Consider the following 21,619-nt stretch of genomic DNA (forward strand, 5'->3'; position numbering starts at 1 on the left):
CCCATCTATCCAAAGCCCTAGCCTCTTTATCTGGAGGAACCGGATTTTTTACAACAGAGGCCTTGACACCCTTAGGTCCCTGACTAACAGTTTCTGGGTCCGCCCTAGGACTCTTATAAAGATATTTATGAGCCTCAGGCACCCTGTAATACCTATCCGGTTTAACAGGAGCAGGAGGCAAAGAATCAGGATTAAGTGAAGCCTCTGCAAACACATCTTCCACAACATCCAGAACAGGTGGTACAGCCAAAGGCCTATGCTGGGGTAAAAGCAAAAATTCCCTAAGCCTTTTCCTGGAATCAGAGAAGTCCTGACCTTCCCACTTAAAATGTTCCCTCATGGAATGAAGAGTCTCTGAAAAAGAAAAATCCTCTGGAGGAGAAGCAGAAGGAGTCGAATCATCTACATCAGAATCAGAATAAGGAGAGTACTCCTGCAAGTCTTCAGCCGAAGACTCTGAAACATCCGAAGCCTGCTCAAAACTCCCCACCTCTGGTTCCACCCTAGGCCTCTTATCAGGAGGGGGCAAAGAACCTCTAATCAAAGTAATTAAATCTTCTGCCATTTTAAGCATGTGCTTCTTGGGCACAGATCCTGTAGAACTAGGAGTGACACCAACAGAAGCTAACCCTGGCCTGCCTCTGGGAGAAGCCTTGGAAACAGAAGGAGAGGGCCTAACCACCCTAGGAAGGGAGGGGAGTACAGTAACTTGAGAAGCCCCTTCAGCCTGACCTGCCTCCTGAGAGGCCACATCCTGCAATATCAAAGTCTCCCCCTGAGACTCCAGAGAAGCCTCCGGTGGAACCACCGGTTCCACTGACGCCTCTAAAGGACCAGCGTCCGGTACGGACGACTCTTCCTGCCTGGGCTTAGCTGCTTTGTCCTTGTGCTTCTTCGAAGAAGCGGGCGTCGGAGCATCCGACGGCATATTGTAATTGCACCGCTTCCCGAAGACCAACCTGGCACAATCTAACCTTCGCTTAATAGTGCGCTTATTGAACCTAGCACAAAAGCGACACCCAACAACGTCGTGCTCAGGCCCCAAACAAGGAATACACAAAGTATGATAGTCCCTATGCGGTATCTGCTTCCCACAAGAAATACAGTTATTCACTTTTTCTGACATCCGGTAAACCACTGAGGCAAGAAAAACTAAAATATTCTAACGGGTACTTAGCCAACTTTGACTCGGTCTGAAACTCCGAATTCGAAAAATTTCAGAACGCCGAACGGCACTTGCAACACTGCTTCTGCATCGGACCATGCGGCAAAAAAGACTGAGGATATGACGTCGGTCATGCGCATTTGTATCCTGACGTCCTGATGTCAGTCTTAAGCGCCTTGACCGACGTCAGCCTAATACTTTGATATTCGGGCCGACCGAGGACAGCGGACTACCCAAGTGTAAGGACTGCAGCAATGTGAGATGAAGAGCATCTGCCTGTATGGAAATTTGACTGTAAGGCTAATTCCCAAGCAAGTAGGGCTAGTCTGCATAGAATATAGGACTTCGTTCTCCCCGCTTGTTGATGTACCAAAGAGTTGTGGTATTGTCTGTGAACCACCTCAGCACTCCTAGAGCAAGGCTGCTCCTGAAAATTTGTACTGCCAGAATCAGAGCCCTCATCTCCTTCACACTATGTTCTTTGGCCTGCTTGGGAGACCAAACATCTCGGACTCTCCAGGCTTGGAGAGTTACACCCCAACCTGTGTCTGAAGCATCTGTGAATAACTCTTGGGAAGGAAGGGGTGGCTGCAGTGGTAGGCCTGGGTTTCTGTTTACCTGGTGAATCCACTATTCTAGTTCCCTTTTTAAACAAGGCAGGAGTGGAATCAGAAAGTCTTAGGGGTGTAAGTGCTGCATCCATACTGTTCTTAGCAACTTCCTCATGTCTAATCTTGCAAAGGGTATCATGGGGATAGTGGAAGCCATGTACTCTAACAGATGAAGAAAATCCCTTGCTGTCAAGGACTGGAGAGGAGAATGCTCTGAAAGTAGGAAATAAGGAACAAAACTTTCTCTTCTGGAAGAGAGGCTGGCATTTTGTCTGTTTGTATCTTGCATCCAATGAAAATGTGATCTTGTGACGGGATGAGGGAAGACTTCTGGAAATTTACAGTGAACCCTACACTCTGTAGAAGGCCAATAGTGAGGGAAAGGTTTTCTCGAAGTAGCTTTGGGGACTGAGCCTGAATCAGAAGGTCATCTAGGTAAGGGAAAATTTTAATTCCCTGTGTTCTGCAGAAAGCTATAACATGGGCCAAGCACTTTGTGAAGACCCTTGGTGTAATACGAATTAAGGAGGCTGACAAAGGTTACCCTATTGCAAAATAAGGGAAATCTCACAGAACAAGAAGAGATCCAACTGCAGAGTTCTAAAAAGAAAACTAGGGAGCATTTGTATAATATGCACAGGTTTAATAACATTGCTGTTAAGCAACAATTTATTTGATAACTCCAGAGCACAAAAACTTTTAACACAACAACTTGTGAAACAGAACGCAAAAAGGGTTGCTGTCAAACTTAGGGAGCCTAGAATAAGAAAAATAACAATGGATCCTATATAGGTATTGGCGATATTTCAGAAATTTTACGAAAATTTGTATTAAGCAGTGAAATGTGGAAATCAAGAAAGAGTACAAATGGAATTTTTCATGGAAGACTTAATTATGCCAAGGTTAGAGGTAGATGAGTCTCAACAACTAATAGATTAGACAGGAGGAGATGAGATAAAAATGGTCACATCTGCAGGGGAGTCTCCAGGAACAGACGGCATTCCTGTGGAAGCTTGGCTATTAGATGGGAAGAAAGTAATGTTCTGGAAGACTCTACAGTATTTTAGAAGGATGGGAAGCACCAACATCTTGAAAGAAAGCTGTGGTGGCTGTATTAACCAAAGACTGTAAAGAGCAGTCACACCCAGCTTCATACAGACCCAATTCAATTTTAAACCATGATTATTAAGAGTATGTAACAACAAGGAGACGCTGTTGCCCAAAGGTCTGCTCCAAACACCAAAACCAAATGTACTCAGGACAAACTGGAACGGACCACCACAATAAATGGATAAAATCAAAAACTTTAATCGGACAAGCGCTTTCGCGTGTAAAACACGCTTCTTCAGATCCTTAATACAGAATAAAAATCTAAAATGCAGTACTTATATGTTCTGAAACAGACACACCTCTCCAATAAAATATACAGCTGATTGAACAATTAACTATTAAATAATTGAATAATCGACTAAGCAATCTGTTCTCAAATACTGAAAACATCTATTGCACTGTTCATCAACTTGAAAGCTACTGAAAACAGCTGGGATGTATACAAAAATGGCATAAAGCCACAACAGACATAAGTAGAACTTGAAATCAAGAATTGTGTAAAAATATCTTAAACATAAAATACACACTGACATAAAAACGCTAACATGTCATAAAATGCAATGCCTAACGCTATTTGTGGTCTCCATAGGGCCTCGTCAAAAGCTCTTCCTACTCCAATAAAAAATGCGAATTGTATCTGCCAATATGAATGCTATAAGAGAGTGAAAGTGCAAATACATAGCAGCAAAAATATGCACATGGGCAGCAGCGAAACATACAGATAAGCAAAAGCATTAATCACACATCAACTTCCTCAACAATTCCTTCGAAATTGTCTAAGATCACCACCCAATAACTGAAACCTAACACTCTATATAAGTCGCTAGATGTATGTATGCATCCTGGCAGCTCGTGCTGATGTCATGTTCGCTATCTCACTGGATTAAAAATCATGAAGTTGTGTGATCCATCAACAAAACTTCAGTCAATAAGAAACACTAGAGTGAGCTGTTAATCTCTAGCTACAACCATCAGCATACCATACTTGAAAGTCTCTCAGAATTGCCCTCCATGTCCAGCAACCATAATTAACCGCTACTCCACCTCAGCGGGATCCACAAAATCAAACGTCCGTGAACGCACAGGCTGAAAGAAATGCTATTATGCTGTTGCAGCCTGGTACCATGAGAACCATCAAGATGCAAGTGTGCGTTGTATATAACTACCCAAAAATAGACATGTACTCAACTGTCTCACCATCTGTAAACACTAAGCATCCCTGACCTCTGACAAACTAAATTACAAAAAATACAAAAAATACAGACATCAAGTTGGAACCCGATTCTTAGTCGTCCGTTCACCCAGTCATAAGCATTCATATAATCTTAACAAAGACACAAAAGGGGGTGACTGAGACCTAGAGCCAAACTGCATAAAGCATAGCTCATGGAGCTCTTCACATAACTAACTTAACAGAACTGATCATTTTGTCACAGGAGAAGTGTTCTAAAATTATTAAGAGTATATTTATATACACGCTAAAAGAATGGCAAATGTGCTGCCAAAACTGACAGATCAGGATCGATATGGTTTTGTGGAAGGGACACAAACATTTGACATTAATAAAGCAATGAGCATCCAGAAGGATGTGCAATGTAAGAAAATACCACTGTTTTTGTTGTTGGGTCTTGATGTAGTAAAAGCATTTGACAGAGTAAGCTAGGATTTTTATGAGTAAGGTAATGGAAGCATTTGCATTCCTTGATACAGTAATGTTATTTATGAGGATACAAGAAGGACTGGAGGTAAGAACTGACAGAGTAAGGTGGGATTTTATAAGTAGGGCATTCCCTTACAATAATAAGGTTAATTAGGAGAATATATGAAGGATCTCCACTTTTAACTCAATCCCTCCCATCTTAGCTATTAAGTCTTGAAACTTCTCTTCCTCTAACCTTGGCATATTTAACTGTTCCATAAATATTTCTTTTTCTGTTTTTTTTTCTTAGTTTCCCCATTCCTCTGCTCATTACAGACTTTCACAGAGTTTCCAAAAATATCTCTAATACCTAAATAGGGTCTCTGGTTACGTTTCGGTTCACAGGCTCCCCTGATTTGGCAACATATCTTTCTATTTTCTGCTACCTAAGTCATTACTCTAGTTTTTGTGCTCTGGGACTGTTACAAAAACACTTGCTTAAATGCAACCTTTCTAAACTCGTGCATCTTATACAAATACTTCATTATTTTCCCTTTATCACCCAATTGTTCCGTTCCTTGTTCTTTAAAATTCCCATTGTCTGCAATACATTAGCCTTTGATAATTCCTCTAAATAATTCCAATTACTTCTTTCCCATATCTACCATATTTTATATTCCACTTTCATTTTATCCCACTCTTCAGCTATGAAGTAGTTTGTATCTTAACTAACAACTTTTGAATCATTTCCAATACCCATTTCTTAAATTCTCCTCTTTTTAAATAGTTAAGTAGGAGAGTGATAATAGTGTCTCACTTTCACCCAGTATCTTTATCTTGGTTTTTACTGGTGCATGGCTTGAAATATTTATTGAAAGTGATTCAGATCTTTCAAACAACCATGCTCCTGTGACAGATAATGTCTGTCCAGTCTAAGTCAGTTATTGCACTTTGGAGAATAACATATAAATTCTGTCTAGGCTCCTACTAATAATTTTACATTCTTCATTCCAAGTGTCTACCCTGATTTGTTATACTTACTTTTACGTCCACTTATGCATCTTTTCAGTACTGCGTTTCAGATTCCAGTTCCCTACCCATTAATAATATTCCCTACTGGAAGCCAATTTCCTCTCCCATTATTTTCTTAAGATCCTTAATAGTAGCTTTAAGTGCAATATATATTCATGCCATTACAATCCTCCTTCCCTGCCAATAACCACTTATTACCACAAACTTACCATTGTTGTCATTCTTCTCTTCCTCTACTATTGGAGCCCCACTCACAGTTTTATTATTAGCTCCCCCTTGTTCCTTTGTCCCTGATACACTGCTGAACAGCCATTCTGAAATCCTTTCTTTGCCAAATTCACAGGCTCATTTCTAAGCTTGTCTGCTGTAACCATACATTTCCTAATATAATTCAGTATTTTTTTTGCTTCTTGTCCATACCTAAAGTGCCATTCACGCCCCATGAAATGACTGATGAGGCAGTCATTTTGATATGGTACTATTACTTTTACTTTCATATATTCTACATTACATATTTTTAATATGTTTCAACTTCCATGTACAGATTAATGTCTATCAGACTGATCTTATATGTAATTGCAGGTTCTTGTCTGTTTGAATTAATCAGATCTCCCATACTTTTCATTTAAATAACATTAAAGAAACAGAAAACTATGTACATTTCCATTTTTACCCCAACCTCTTTTTAACTTACAGAAAACACGCACAACTATATAGACTTTCCAAAAAGGGGAAGTACCTCTCCATATTAAGGCAGCTACACTCACAGGTTTTAACCATTCTTGAGTTAGATTTAATCATGCTGAAAATGTATGACAGAGACTGTGTTCCATCCTGCACCCACATCATCCACTCTTGTCCCATCTCAACTCCTCTCCCAGATGTGAAAAACAACTTGCATACTCTCAGTTAAATGATTATTAGCCTTAAAAAAGACAGCGCTAACTATAACTAAATGAACATATTTTGCATTGCTGTAATTTATGATAAATTGAGTTCTGCTACTAGGAATTCATCTGTTTGAATTCCCTTCAATGTGTCAAAAGTTATTTTCACTGAAATGCTTGTTACTTCCCCTTTAAGTACTAATTTTGTTGTTTCCCAATACAGATGTCTCAGAGATCATATCTGAATTATTTCCTGATTAACTGCCTGCGGCTACAAACAGTTTAACTGGAACTGCAGAGCACTGCTGGTAGAGAAAGGTCATCTGATCCTTGAATTGATTATGCAACTGTAATGCATGTTCAAATACTAGAAAACTATATTTTTAAATGACTTCAGTGTACATGCCTACCAATGTACATAAAATCAGGGGAGCAACCATAATTTAATATGTACATATGATCAATTCACTTCAACCACTTCCCCTATGCAACCCAGGATCACAACACTATTCTGCTTATATCTAGCCTTTATCTTGCTACAGTATAAACCCCAGAAACATTAGTCAAAAAAGTACTTTATCACTGGCGTTAAAATCAGTCAATGTTAAGACTCCTCCACCTTAAATTTAAACTATCTTTGCATACTGTACAGAAGTACTTGATAATATGCACTCAACATCAATTATATACATATTACTAAAAAATAATCTTTTGGACTTACAGTTACAACTTAAATTCCTCCATTATACTTTGAAATATTAATGACAGTTGGAAGTAAAGCTCTGTCCAGTTTAACACAGTCCACAAACTTATACCCTCCCCCCCCCCCCCGCACTTCTTGGAGAAGCACAATTCTCATGTCCAAACTGCATGTTATGAAAATTACACTTTGCACTTCCTACTTTCGCATTCTTGCTGGCCTTCTTCCTCATCTCAACCACCTAACACCAGTCTCTGGTGTAAGTCCAACGTATTCCTGTTGTATATTTCTCATCAGCTCTTGAGCTTTTTTTCTGTTACTCAATTATTTTCCTTTCAACCAATGGAAAAGGTCTTACTGTCAAGTTCTGTCTATGGGCTGTGCTCATGTAAGAGGAATGAGAAGCAGAATTCCCTTCAACTTACCTTCTCACTTTTTATTGAGTATACTTTTGTATTTCCTCCTTTGCCTGTTCTATATCAAAAATGCCTCTGCTGGTTCTGAAAAAAAAATATTCTTAAGACAGCTGGATATACCAAGTTGAATATCACACCTGCCTCATGACATCCTTTTTACTGCAGGGATCAACTCACTTCTCTTTTGCCTGGTATACAGTGGATCATTTTCCATGAACATTCTGGTGTCTCCAACTGATAACACTTTACCCTTTTGGGACAATTTTGTCAGAAGCATTTCCTTCTGCTGATATGATTGCATCTATACTACTACAGTTCCTGGCTTCTTGCTCATAACAAGACTTGAAGTATAAACACAGCATGCCCTTTCCTGCAGTAGAATATCAGATCAATTGCTTATTTGTATTTTTATAAAATTAATCCCACCTGCTTTTTTTCAGCTTCTCTGTGTCAGCAGAAAATCTCAGATTTTTCAGATATATATTATGTCTTTGAGCTCTACTGCTTTTTGAAACAGTTCTTCAGTCAGTGATTTCTGCAGTTTTATGAACTCATCTGAATAGCTACTTAAAGCTTCTTCTATTCTTCCCATCTAAATCACTAGAAACTCTCTCTTGTATGGAGACAAAAACCTGAAATGCTTTTTCCCTGAACTGCTGAAAGTCTGTTCCTCACCAGTTTTTTTTCTTTTCTAAGCGATATTGTTACTTTCCCCCGATTTCTTCTTTGCTGATATCCAGAAAGTGTACTAACTAGTAAATTAATTTTCCCCCAATAAACTACTATGGCTGGCTGTTTTCCGACATTTCTGCTTCCACACAGGGAGAACTCTAATCAACTTGCTGAACAGTGGGCAGCCATCTTGGAATCCTGAAAGAATAATATTTAGATCCAAAATCAGGGACTTCCCTGAAAATCACAGGCTGTTGAGAGGTATGCATTTCAACAAAATTTCCAAGTCTTTACAGAGAAACTCTTATACCTGATCAAAAAATATGCTATGGCTTCTGTAAATTAACATTCTTGTTTTGCAAAGCATTACAAAGTTATTCATCACAGGGTATCGAAGCATCACTCTACAGAACAAGAACTACATTAAAACACTGGAGTACTTGAAAGCAACAGAATTCTAACTTCTTGATTAACAGCACTGGCCATTACCAGGAACAGAAATGGATGTGCACAAAAATCATAGCCACTCAAATTAGGCAGTAATGTATTTATTACACTCATTATTGTTGAGCTTTATGAGCAGTAACAAAGAATCAGTTAGCAGCACATAAACACCAGTGATGGAATGAATGACTACACTTAAAAGGAAGCCAAAATTAGTATTAAATTTGTTCTTCTACCTGAAATATTAAAGTTAATAAACTTAGGCTTTACCACTGATTGTAGTTGTATATACTGCAACTAACATTTTTATAAAATGCTTCAGACTCATTGGGAATAACAGACATCCTTTTACATAAACTATATGTTTAACCCTTTAACAACTTACCTTAATGGTCAGCAGCAATATTACACTTATTTATTGATTTTGCAGCCATTTTAGCAATACATCAGTGCACTAGTTTCTGAAAGATGGTATTAACAGATCTGTTTAGCCATTTCCCTTCACCATCATCAATGGAACACAAATACAGAGGTCCCATGCATATTTGTTTCTTCTTAGAAAGGAATTTTCATTATTTGGAAGTCATTTTGTGAATATATTCAAACACGTCAGTGCCAGTAGGGAACACGCCAGCTTATGTATCTGGGATGATATTATCTTTAGTCCTGTCTTCAGAATGGCTGAGCAGCACAAAATAAATAATGGGCAAGAGGATAAATTAAATGCTCAGTTACACCAATTTCCTCACTTACCAGTAAATCAGTTTGCTGTTGGTATAAGTCACAAAGCTTTTTTTCAATTACAGAGTTCCTTGATTTGCACTAAGTATCTATGTGAACAAGCTACAGTAAATATTTAAGTCCTAAGATATAGCTAATGGGGCAGCCTAATTTTCTACTGTAAAGTTCCAAAGTGCTCACTGGATTTTCTTCATTAAGTGCAAATCTTGCATTGTTAAGATCATGACAGGATCAAGCAGGACCTAGAAAAATATAGAAATTAGTTACTTAAGTGAGTTTTTACTGCATTTTCAAATGCATAGGCATACAGTTATCGATACTGTTTTAGCAAAAGTAGCACTTTTGAGTACCACTAGCACAAAGTTCATATTAATGTAAGTCCATCCAATAGTTTTTGATAAAGTATTAAATACAAAGATTAAGCAGTCAAAAAAGTATTGCACATAAAAACATGCAGTCAACACTACTTTAACTCTCAATGGGAATACACTGATTAACTATGCTGTGACCCTAATCTGCATTTAAAACAGACTTCTGCTAAAACTGTTAGGGCAATATTTATATTCTTAGCATTTGTGGGAAGCACCTCAGAACTGAAGTACAGGATTTACTCGAAGTGGGATCCCAAAATGGTCAGCTACAATTGCATTTTCTCTGTGCACACGTTCATACAGAACTACATTTTTTTGGGGGGGGGATGAAATATCTTACTTTTAACATGGCTATGTAATACTTCAACATTCTTAAATGCAACCACATGTAAGTAGTTACAGTCACACAACTATATTCACATAAAAATCCTTTTGCTTAATTATTAACCCATTACACTGTGTATAAGGTCACATGATGTACTACTAAGAAAAGTCTTATGTAAACAAAACCAAAGAATATGTCATTAATCTTGAACAGTTAAATAGTATGTCCTAACAGTAGATTCACAGCAGGCTCTATTACCAGTTTACATCAATGCAAGTTTATAATCAGGCACTAGGACCCCCTCAAGAAATTGCTGCCATGCCATTATCACTGTTAATATAATTTTCATTGACTGTGATATGAATCAAACAATGCTCTTTTCTCTATTGCTTTTCCCACACACACAAAGTAGAACACATCACCTTAGAGAAATGAGAAAAAAGAGAAGTAACCTTACACGGTAGAAAAAGAAAACAAATTTCCAAATACATAAAGAAGTCAGAAGAACAGCAGTTACTGAACAGTTTAGGGACTGCAGAAAGAAACAAAAGACCTCAAGGTCAAAATCCCCACAGTAAACTACAGCAGTTTCAGAATGCAATCTTTAAAAGGGGCTGCTAACTGGCTACTCAAAAGCTAGAACTCACTGTGTTAATTAGACAGGATGAAATGCACTGCTGCACATAGTCACATACACAATGTATTGTGCTGAACCAAATTAAACTATAATTTACATATTTTTGAACCACCCAGTTGAGCACTTTACACAAATGCTCCAGTGAGAACCCTACAACATACACATATGCACTGTCCCTCACATTCACAAAAACAGCAGCTAATAAACTGTCACTAAATGACCATGCTCCAATCAGTAACAGATGACCCATAAACCATCTGCCAACATCTGTGCAATTTTAAAAAGTAGTTTCTAGTGAGAAAAAAAAACACACACACACACACACACACACACACACACAAAATGTGGCAGTTTCAAAAACTTGTGCAAGTGACTCGGAGCATGATTGCTTCCTTACACCTTTGTAATGCGTGCTATCCCCAACACTACATCATAACTGCGATGAGCTATAACTGGAGCTAGATGCTTTGTGGACACACTTGGTGCAGTGGAAAGTCCAAAGGGCAATGCAAAGAACTGATAATGTGATCCAGACACATAAAACCTTAAGAAACATCTAAAATCTGTATGAATAGGATTGTGATAACAAATATCCTTTAAATCTCGTGTTACCAGGAAACCTAAATGAGGAAGAAGAGGCAGCAGGTTGTTAAGTGACATTGTTTTGAATATGGGCACTATCACAAACATGTTTAGGAAGGAAAGCTCTACAACCGGTCTCAAAGCACATTATTTCTTTGGCACTGAAAACATCCTTGAATAAAACTCCTTTCCCCCCTTAGAAGGTGGAACTAGTTATATCAAGAGGGTCTGCGAAATTGCCCCCAGAGAACCAGGAATTTTCTCCCACTGCCATCTGCAACCATGATGAATGATCTTCAGAATCCATTTGTCTGGAACTATTGTCTAAACACAAAAAGGGGAGATTCAGACTTTCTGGAGGAAAAAGGGACTGCCAGGGGGACAAAGTGCCATACTTAGTCTGACTTATTGAACTGTTCGTGGTTTCAGAGTTTCCAGAATTCTTCTTTGAACCCCCTTCCCATTTCTTCTTAAACATCTGTTCACCTGTATTTTGTTGAGACTGCTTATTTTTCTTCTTACCAAAACTGGATGAGGAGCGAAAGAATCCCTAGTAAAATTTGAAAAAGGAGGGCTGAAAAATCTTAGAAACTTCATGTATTAGTTTACCCCTTTCATTACACTTTTTGATCACCTCTACAGTAGAAGGGCCAAAACCCTTGAAGGATTATCTGCAGTCAGACACACACACACACACACACACACACACACACACACACACACACACACACACACACACACACACACACACTTTAAAATAAGTAGTAACTTCAACGACAGAATTATATTAAATTATTTAAAGCAGATTTTTCATCATGAGAAGAAACTACAGGCAAAACATTTCTCATACAATTGGGACAAACCTAATGCTCTCCTCCAAAAAAAGGAAACCAATCTGGTGGCCCCCTGCCATAAACAAACTCTACAACAGGACGAGGAAACTGATGCAGAATACGGTGAAAACTCCCTTATCAGCCTCAATAAAAAGTTGAGATCCCTCATCAAATCCTCTAAAGCTTAGCTATGAAAACAGAATTGCAGCAGACAGTAAAGACAACCACAAGGCCTTCTATAGTTATGCAAATAATCTCCATGGCAATACCCAGATTTGCTCTGAGCTAATGTACAATGATACCTCCTATACCGAGCCAACAGATATTGCCAATATACTGACTTACAGATTCAGTGCAAACTTTACCCCTCCCCCCCAAAGGACCAATCACAATACCAGTAGATTGCCAGGCACCCACCAGAATTACTGCTGCACAGATTAAAACAGCACTGTCCAAGGTCAAGAACACAGCTTCTATGGGACCTGATAATATCCCTGGCTGTGCTCTACATGAACTACAGAGTGAACTGGCACCTCACCTGTGTGCCCTGTTCAATCACAGCCTCACCTCAGACTTTGTTCCTACCAAATGGTGCTCTGCTACAGTCATCCCACTCCACAAAGGAGGAGTGACTACAGACCCCGGGAACTATCGCCCCATTAGCCTGACAAGTCTGATATGCAAAGCTATGGAACACATCTTTATGGACCTAATAAATAAGGATATAGGGAATCTCCAGACTCTGGATCCCACAGTTGGTTTTGTGAAGGGTAGATCATGCCTGCTCAACTTGGTCAACCTTTTTGAGTCAGTCACCAGAGCTGTGGATGAGGGCAAGGTGGTTCATACAGACTACCTTGATTTGGCCAAGGCCTTTGATACCATTCTCGACTCAGGAATCATAGAAAAACTCACTGGGCTGGGAATCAACCCCTATGTCACTAGGTGGGTTGCAAACTGGCTCACAGATAAAACCCATGGTGTGAAAGTAGCTGACTCCAAGTCAGACTGCTGACCAGTCACTAGTGCAGACCCACAGCGTTCGGTCCTGGGTCCTTTCCTGTTTGGTACCTACTTCTCTGAAGTCCAGGCCAACACAAAGGGACTCTGGCTGACAAAGTTTGCAGATGATTGCAAGTTGGGAGTTATTATTAACTCCCCAAGTGATGCAGACATCCTACAGAAAGGCCTCACTGAGACCAACGACTGGTGTCAGAACCATGGCCTTAAGCTCAATGCCAAAAAATGTGTCATCATCCCCTTTGGGAAAACCCCAGTTCCCATGAATTACCACATCAATGGTAGTCCACTGAACACAGAAGGCGTTATGAGATCTGGGAATGCAGGTTGACAGCAACCTCTCTTTTGACCACACTGCCACTGTGGTCAGAAAGTCCTTCTATGTGGCACATCTCATTACAAAGGGTTTTGCATCCAGGAAGAACAAGGTCATTGTCTCCCTTCCCTCATTAGGCCAGTCATTGAGTACAATGCCCCATTTGGCATGTACCTCACTAGACACCTGCAACAACTGGAGAGGCCGCAAAAGTACCTCACAAAGAGGATCCTAGGCCTTAAACACTTGTCCTATGTGGACAGACTCAAAAAAGTCCAACTACTGTCTGTTTCATATCGCCAACTTAGATAAGATCTCTCCTTGACTTACAAAACCATGTCTGATCCAGCTTTGTTGCAACATCTAAAGAAATCCCAATCCCTCTCCACCACACGCTCCAGAGACTCAACCTCATTACCACAATCAACAGAACATGCTGGAGGGGACAGGTTCATAACCCAGAGACTGCCCATGCTATGGAATAGACTTCCCATACATGTCAAACAGAGCACCTCACTGGCCCTCTTCAAGAGAATTCTTGATGAGTGGATGGGAAATAGAAAATTCACCCTGGGGATCTTTCCAGTGGCTCTACTCGACAGAGGCACTGGGAACTAAGACCGGGTGGCACGATGCCAGGGTAATCCTATGGGCTAGGCTTGTAAAGGCTCCAGGGGGTCATCAGCCTAGTACACTCCTATGAACCTGACACTTTAAAATTCTGAAAATTATAGCTGTAGAAACATGCACATTTTCCCATACTTATCAATAATCTTCCCATCCTTATCAGGAATAGTAGGATTGGAATTAAGTGTTTAGCAGCAGAAGGATTAACTAAAGCTATAGATGCTGGACCACGTTTGGGAAGAGTGCATAAAAAACTTAAAAGACTATGGAGCTTTATACATCCGGCCTTTTTTGAGGCAACTGGCTGATTATCAGAAAAAATGCAAGCAGTAAGCCACATCCTCCAAAGCTGACAGAACTGGAGGAATGGGTGCAGGTTGAGGAAATTACTTCTGTTAAAGAGCATACATATTTTCTTAGAGACTGAGAAACCTCAGTGTTCTCTCACTGAATACACCAGCACATTCTAGAAATAGTCTCAGAGAAAGAGAACCCCCCACAGGGAGAGTCAGAAACTAATCTCTCGGAGTCTGAGTGAGACTTTCTACTTTTAACAGAGGAACATGTATTTGTCTGATATATTACCATTTCCTTTATGTTAGTCTCAACCTCTATATCTCTGCTTATGTATATAGTGTACTGTAATAATTCACCATTAGTCATAATTTTCCTGGTTTCACTTCTATTCCACTTCTCTCACTGTTCCTGATTTTAGTTATCATTTGTTTACCATTCTCTTGTCTCAGATATTAAGCCAACAGTTTGGTTGCTCTACAGTTATTAAAAAACAACTGTTTTAAAGCCACTGCTCTGTGTTAATTCATGTTTTCTTCTAGCATAGATATTTTAGTGTTTTTCAATTGCTCTTTATTCTGTTTTACTTATCCTTTTTCCTTCTGTAAATGCCTTACTTTTTAAAGCCCTCTAGATACATAATGTGGCTGTTTCTCATTATCTCATTTGCTTTCACTATGACATTTATCTTCAGTTAACAATTAGCTCTTTACAAGGTCTTTACTTCATTTCAGTTAAGCTTTGATCTATCCAATCTTTAAACAGCTTCCTTTTCAGAAGGGATAGTGGAACAAGACAGTGCTTATCCCAGTTTTTTAGCTGGAAAGAACTGGTGTGAATTTAATTGTGGAAATATTACTCATTTTGGACTACTGGTGTCAGTTTTATTTTTCAACTGTTTTAGGTACTTTTAATTTTATTAATTTTGCATGATACTGTCACACTACTACTTCCTACCCACGATTCAGTGATTATTGCTGATTTTGAGCTGCATTTACTTACAAGGTAGCCTGTTTTACTACACTTAGTTTGCTAATTTGCCAATGAAATTATGTTTATAATTGTAATTTACTTTATTTTAGAAGTAGGCTGGCTAGTTTTTTGATACTGAGGTTCCTTTTATAATGTTGGGAAGGGAAATATATGTATGCTACACTGCCTTGTTCATCTTAGTTATCCTACTAAATTTCTGTTATTTGTCTGTTTTATTAGCATTATAATTACTTTTACTATAGAGAGCAAATATTGACTTTTTCCCATTTGTTACACCTAAACTGTCTTCATCTCTTTTCTATGTATGCTCTAGGATTGACATACCTAAAAGACACCAGGCTGGTCATTATCATTACCAGTCTAGGTCATCTAATTTCTCAGGTATCAAATTTATTCCAGTACTTGTTACACAATGCATTTCTAACCTCAAAATATCTGCTGACAGATCTTATATACTTAAGGCGGATCTTATACATGATGTTATGTATACTGGTGCTGATCTCATTCAAACCCTATACTTTAAAGTCGAGCTAGTTCACAATAAATCTAACATTTTGTCTGATCTAATGTGTTCTAATGATGTACTGTTACTGAAATGTGGCTAGATGCTAATTGTGACCCTATTCTCGCAACATTAGTTTCTAGTCATTCTGTTTGCCAACACACTAGGCCTGACAGAATTTTGTGTGGAGTGACTATTACCCATAATACTGCTATCCCCTTTAGCCACATTAAGACTGGGTCAACTTACACATTTGAATTTGGCTTTGGATTGGGTTCTTTTGGATGTCTTACTATTTATCATCCTCCAATTAAAAACAGACTTATTTTACAGGAGTTAACAGACTTTCTCCACAGATATGTCTTAAATCAGCCACGCTGTTTATTATTACATTAGATAATGTTTCTATGGCCTTTGCTCAAGAATTTATTTGCATTATGACCAGCTTTGATTTTAAACAAGAAATTAACTGTACTACATAGTTCCATGGTCATATATTTTTTAGGTCTGATGTTTCTATTATTAACCTTACAATCAGTCCTGTGATCTAGCTGCATTCCACTATGAAGTTTTCTGTTAACTCCTTCAATTGAATCTGAAGTTTGCGTTTTCTTTTGTAGGAACCTTCAAGTGGTTTCGCCAAATTTTACTTCTTTCTTCTATCACTTCCTATTAACTCATCTAACAACCTGGATGATCATGTAAAAACTCATATTACACTGTTATGACCATCTTTAAATTACGTTACTCTTGCACAGGTATGGCCAATCAGACTGGTTCCTTGAACTCCACGGTTTGACTCAACTTTACAATCTGTAAGACGGAGTGGTCATAATCTGAATGAAAGTGGTGGCTCATTGGCATCCTAGTACACAAACTTGCTTTAACTAATCATTTTTCAGTTTTTTATATTTGCCATCTAAAATCTGCTCATATTTCTATACAGATTGCTGAAGCTCCCAATGGTCTTGCTATTTTATTTTGAGTGGCTGACCGCCTTTCCAACCCATGGTGTCATGGCACCTAGATGTCCCTTCTCTTCAGAGGGATGTGAACTGTTTACAAGATATTTTTCTGAAAAAATTGCATCAGTTATTCTCCACCTTCACTAAGCCTTTCATTGTCTACATTTGGTCACAGATAGTATTTTCCTCATTGTAACTGTGAAGAGTTCTCAATTCCCTTACATTCATGGCACAATACTAACTTGCTCTTTGGATCCATGCCCTTCCAGGTTTTGAGAGGCATTTCTAGTGGCTGTCAGAGCTACTAATGCAGGACAACCACACCTCTCACAACTGTCCAGATTTTTGGCTCATATTTTTGGTCTGTTCCTCATAAAATTTGTGGTTTTCTGGCAAATCACTGGGATGAACCAAGTATTGAAGTCACTAAATAATGACATATGTTTGAGTTTCAACCTTCATATCCTTCAGAAAATCTATGTTAAAACAAACCCTATTACTCTAGCAACTTTCAAAGTTTGTAAGAGAAATATTAAAAATATATCCCTATTTTTGGGCCTTCGTCCCCTCATTTTGTTGGGCTTTGTCCAGATTTCTTGCACTAAGAGAATGAGAGGTATGATGACAACACCATCACTCTTAGGTGCGGGGTATTTCCCCCTCTTATTTAAAGGAGGTCCTTGTTATCCCAAGCCTTAAAAAGGTTAGCTTTGACCTTAATGACCTTGATAATTTAAACATAACAATAACACTTCTGTTAAACTTAACAAGGAACACCTGGCCCTGATCAAATTAGCCTAAGTCAGATAGGTGAAGGATAACTGCAACACCTTCTTTAGCTATGTCATAAATCTCAGAAACAATGGCCAGCATTGCACAAAGAGAACAGTAAAGAATATCAAATACTTGGACCCAGAGGGCATAGCCAAAATACTAACAGATGCATTTACTTCAAACTTCATCCCCTCTCCTGTCTTCTCACATCACATACTTACATCTACGTCCCCACTCAAATCCCCCAAGAACAAATCCTCAAGGCACTATCTAAAGCCAAGAACACTAATTCTGTGGGGATGGATAATAATTCTGAGCTGCCTACTGGTCAGTCTGAAACATGACTTGCATGACCCCTTACAGAGATTATTCAATATCAGCCTCCAAACAGGCTTTGTGCCAGACGAATGTGGAACAGCAACAGTCATCTCCTTCTACAAAGGTGGGGCATCAACAGACTCAGGTAAATATAGACCCATAAGCCTGACCACCCTCATTTGTGAGGCTATGTAAAGGGTCATGATAGAAATATGTAAATAAGAACATAAGTAACCTATACATTCTCTACCCAAGCCAGTTTGGATTCATCATGGGCAGATCCTGCCTACATAATGTGGTCACCTTTGAGAAGATTAATGAAATAATGAATGAGGGCAAACCAGTGCACATCACATATCTAGACCTCGAAAAGGCATTTAAAACCATCCCACACTCATGTCATACATATGCTCCCAATCAAATGAAAATCCCTATGTAACTCATTAGATAACAAATTAGCTCACAAATTAGGGTGAGTGGTGCTACTTCCTCTAAAAGACCTGTCACGAGTAGTGCACACCAGGGTTCTGTCTTTGGGCTATTTATCTTTGGCATTTACTTCTTGGAGGTCAAAGCAAATGTTAAGGGTTTATGGCTGACCAAGTCTGCAAATGACTGTAAACTCTGCCTTCTTAAACTCCCTAGAGAACACCAACATCCTGCAAGAGGAACTTTCTCAAACAAATAGCTGGTATCCAAACCATGGAATAAAACTCAATGTCAAGAAATGCATAACTGTATTCTCTAACAAGTATGATTTTCCTTATAACTAATACAGTGACAAAATACCCCTGAAATGTGATCCTGTAGTTAGGGCTTTCAGAACCTATGTCAAAGATTAACTGCCCTTTGACTATTATGTATGTGCTACTGTAGGGAAGTCCTTTTTTAATGCACAACTTCTATCTAAAAGTATGTTGCCCAGATCAAAGGATGTAATCATTACCAATGTATTCACTCTTGTTAGGCTGAGTACTGCACACAGGTTCATAAGTGTGTACTAGGCTAATGCCCCTGGAAGCTATATAAGCCTAACCCAAAAAATTCCCTAGCATCATGCCACCTGAAGTTAGTTCCCAATACCCATGTCAAACAAGGCCACTGAGGCGATTCCTGGGGTGAATTGCCGTCTGAAGTTAGTTTCCCGTGCCCTGTCAAGCAGGGCCATTGAAATGATCCCCGGGGTGAATTTCCTATTGTCCATACACTTGTCAAGATTCCTCTTGAAGAGGGCAAGTGAAGTACTCTGCTTGACATGAATGGGGAGTTTGTTCCAAAGTATGGGAAGTTGCTGGGTTAGGAACCTGTCCCTCCAGCATGTAATGTTTATGGTGGTAATGAGGTTTAGGCCCCTTGAGCGTGTGGCGCGGAAGGATTGTGATTTCTTTAGGTGTAGCACATCTAACAGCTCTGGGTAAGACATGGCTTTGTAGGTCAAGCAGAGATTGCCTCTAAGTAGGTGATATGAGACTGAGTACAGATGGAGTTTTTTGAGTCTGTCAGTGTAGGGCATACGTCTAAGGCCTAACATCCTCTTAGTTAGGTATTTTTGTGGCCTTTCCAGTTGTTGTAGTTGTCTAGTGAGGTACATACCAAATGAGGTGTTATACTCTATAATAGGTCTAATGAGGGACGAGTAAAGAGGGATTATGACCTCTTTCTTCCTGGATGAGAAACCTTTTGTGATAAGATGTGCCACATAGAAGGACTTTCTGATCACAGTGGTAATGTGGTTATTAAAGGAGAGGTTGCTGTCAACCTGTGTCCCCAGGTCTCATCACTTTTTCGGTGTTTAGCGGACTACCATCTATGTGGTATTTTATGGGCACCAAATATTTCTCAAAGGGAATGACAATGCACTTTTTGGCATTGAGCTTAAGGCCATGGCTCATTCACCAGTCATTGGTCTCAGTGAGGCCTTGTTGTAGGATGTCTACATCCTTTGGAGAATCAATAATGGCTCCCAGTTTGTAGTCATCTGCAAACTTGGTCAACCAGAGTCCCTTTGTGTTGGCTTGGACTTCTGAGAAGTAAATGACAAACAAGAGAGGACCCAGGACCGATCTCTGTGGAACACCACTTGTAACTGGTCGGTAGTCAGATTTAGAGTCCGCTACTTTTACAGTGTGGGTTCCATCAGTGAGCCAATTGGCTAGCCATCTTATGACATAAGGGTTTATGCCTAGTTTAGTGGTCTATCTATGATTCCTGAGTGAGAGATGGTGTTGAAGGCCTCGGCAAGATCTAGACAGGCTGTGTGAGCTAACTTGCCCTCATCCACATCTCTAGTGACAGACTCGAAAAAGTCTACCAGGTTGAGCAGGCATGATCTACCTTTCACAATGTGTGAGAGCTCGTTTGAAGGATACAACTGAATTTTTGCAGGTCATCTCTCAGAGATGCAAATAGAGGATGAATGGATACTTTGTACCCTGGATGTCAAGGCCCTATATACTAATATTCCGCACTGGGCTGGCATCGAGGCACTGGAATACTGGCTATATAGGTCAGAATTGTATCCACCTGGTTTCAATACACTTCTCTTGTGCATGACTGAACATGTATTATCAAAAAATGTATTTTTATACCACAACATTTGTTATCTAAAAATCAAGGGTACAGCTATGGGAGCGTCATTTGCTCCTATATATGCAGATATATTTATAGCATATGTAGAAGAGCAGATCATATATGATTGTTCCCTTAATCTGTACCTTGATCAAATAGATATTTGGAAAAGATATATGGATGACTGCTGGATGGTATGAAGATCGGATGAGGAATATCTGATGGAGTTTGTGGAATACCTAAATGAGAACAAATGGGGAATTGAATTTACGGTGAACTTCCATAAAAATAATATTACTTTTTTGAATGTTATGGTTAGTAGGGCTCCAGATAACACTCTAAGTACGGAAGTCTACTGTAAATTCCCTGAATATACAACTCCCTTCTCCATGCCTCCAGCTTTCATCCCCCTCATATATGTTGAAACATTCCTAAATCACAATATATGAGGATGAAAAGAATTTGCTCATAGGACAATACCTATATGCACTATAGGGATGACTTGACTAAGAGATTCAGAGAGAGGGGCTGTAATCCAGGACACATTATGCAGGCTAGGAATGCAGTCAACAGTATGGATAGGACAGTACTTTTACAACACCATGATAAATCAGACAGAAATACTGGATATCCTAGGCTACTGACCACCTATGGAAGAAATGTTGGGGCACTTACTGAAAGTGTACACTCCAACTGGAACATCCTTAAGGCAGATCACTGCAGGCCTGTGGAGCTGTAGGGTTTCCCCTACTTTTTTTAGCAGTCTAATATTGTCTACTAGCCTACAGAAGGAAGGAAGGAAGAAGGATTTAGAATCTCATCTGATTTATTTTCTTTCATCTGAATTCTCTATTTGGTGACTTTTTCAGTATGGTAAAACGTTCAGCTATAAGATGCTGCCATCTGCTTCATGCTTGGGTGTAATACTATTCATCACAGAGTCCTGTAAGCAAGCCAGGCAAAGGGTAACATTTTATTTGTGATTTTTACTCTTTTCAAAAATCTATAACCTTTTTGGAAGTGTGGAGCATTGGTGACTGTTTAATGTGGATTTTTCTAATAATTATATTTGCGGAC

The 21,619-nt window shown here is 39.2% G+C and overlaps 1 protein-coding gene across 5 annotated transcripts in view; it reads right to left on the reverse strand.

The window, feature by feature from the left end:
• Positions 1 to 8,764: 8,764 nt before the first annotated feature.
• Positions 8,765 to 21,619, reverse strand: part of USP20 (ubiquitin specific peptidase 20) — a 5,014,215-nt gene continuing 5,001,360 nt past the window's right edge. For all 5 annotated transcript variants that reach the window (XM_044058629.1, XM_044058630.1, XM_044058628.1 and 2 more), the window contains one exon: positions 8,765 to 9,659. The gene's annotated coding sequence lies outside the window, so the exon portion shown is untranslated. The remainder of the gene's footprint in view (positions 9,660 to 21,619) is intronic.

Source organism: Protopterus annectens, chromosome 16.part0 (assembly GCF_019279795.1).
Source record: "Protopterus annectens isolate FY-2018-M chromosome 16.part0, PAN1.0, whole genome shotgun sequence".
NCBI lineage: Eukaryota > Metazoa > Chordata > Ceratodontiformes > Protopteridae > Protopterus > Protopterus annectens.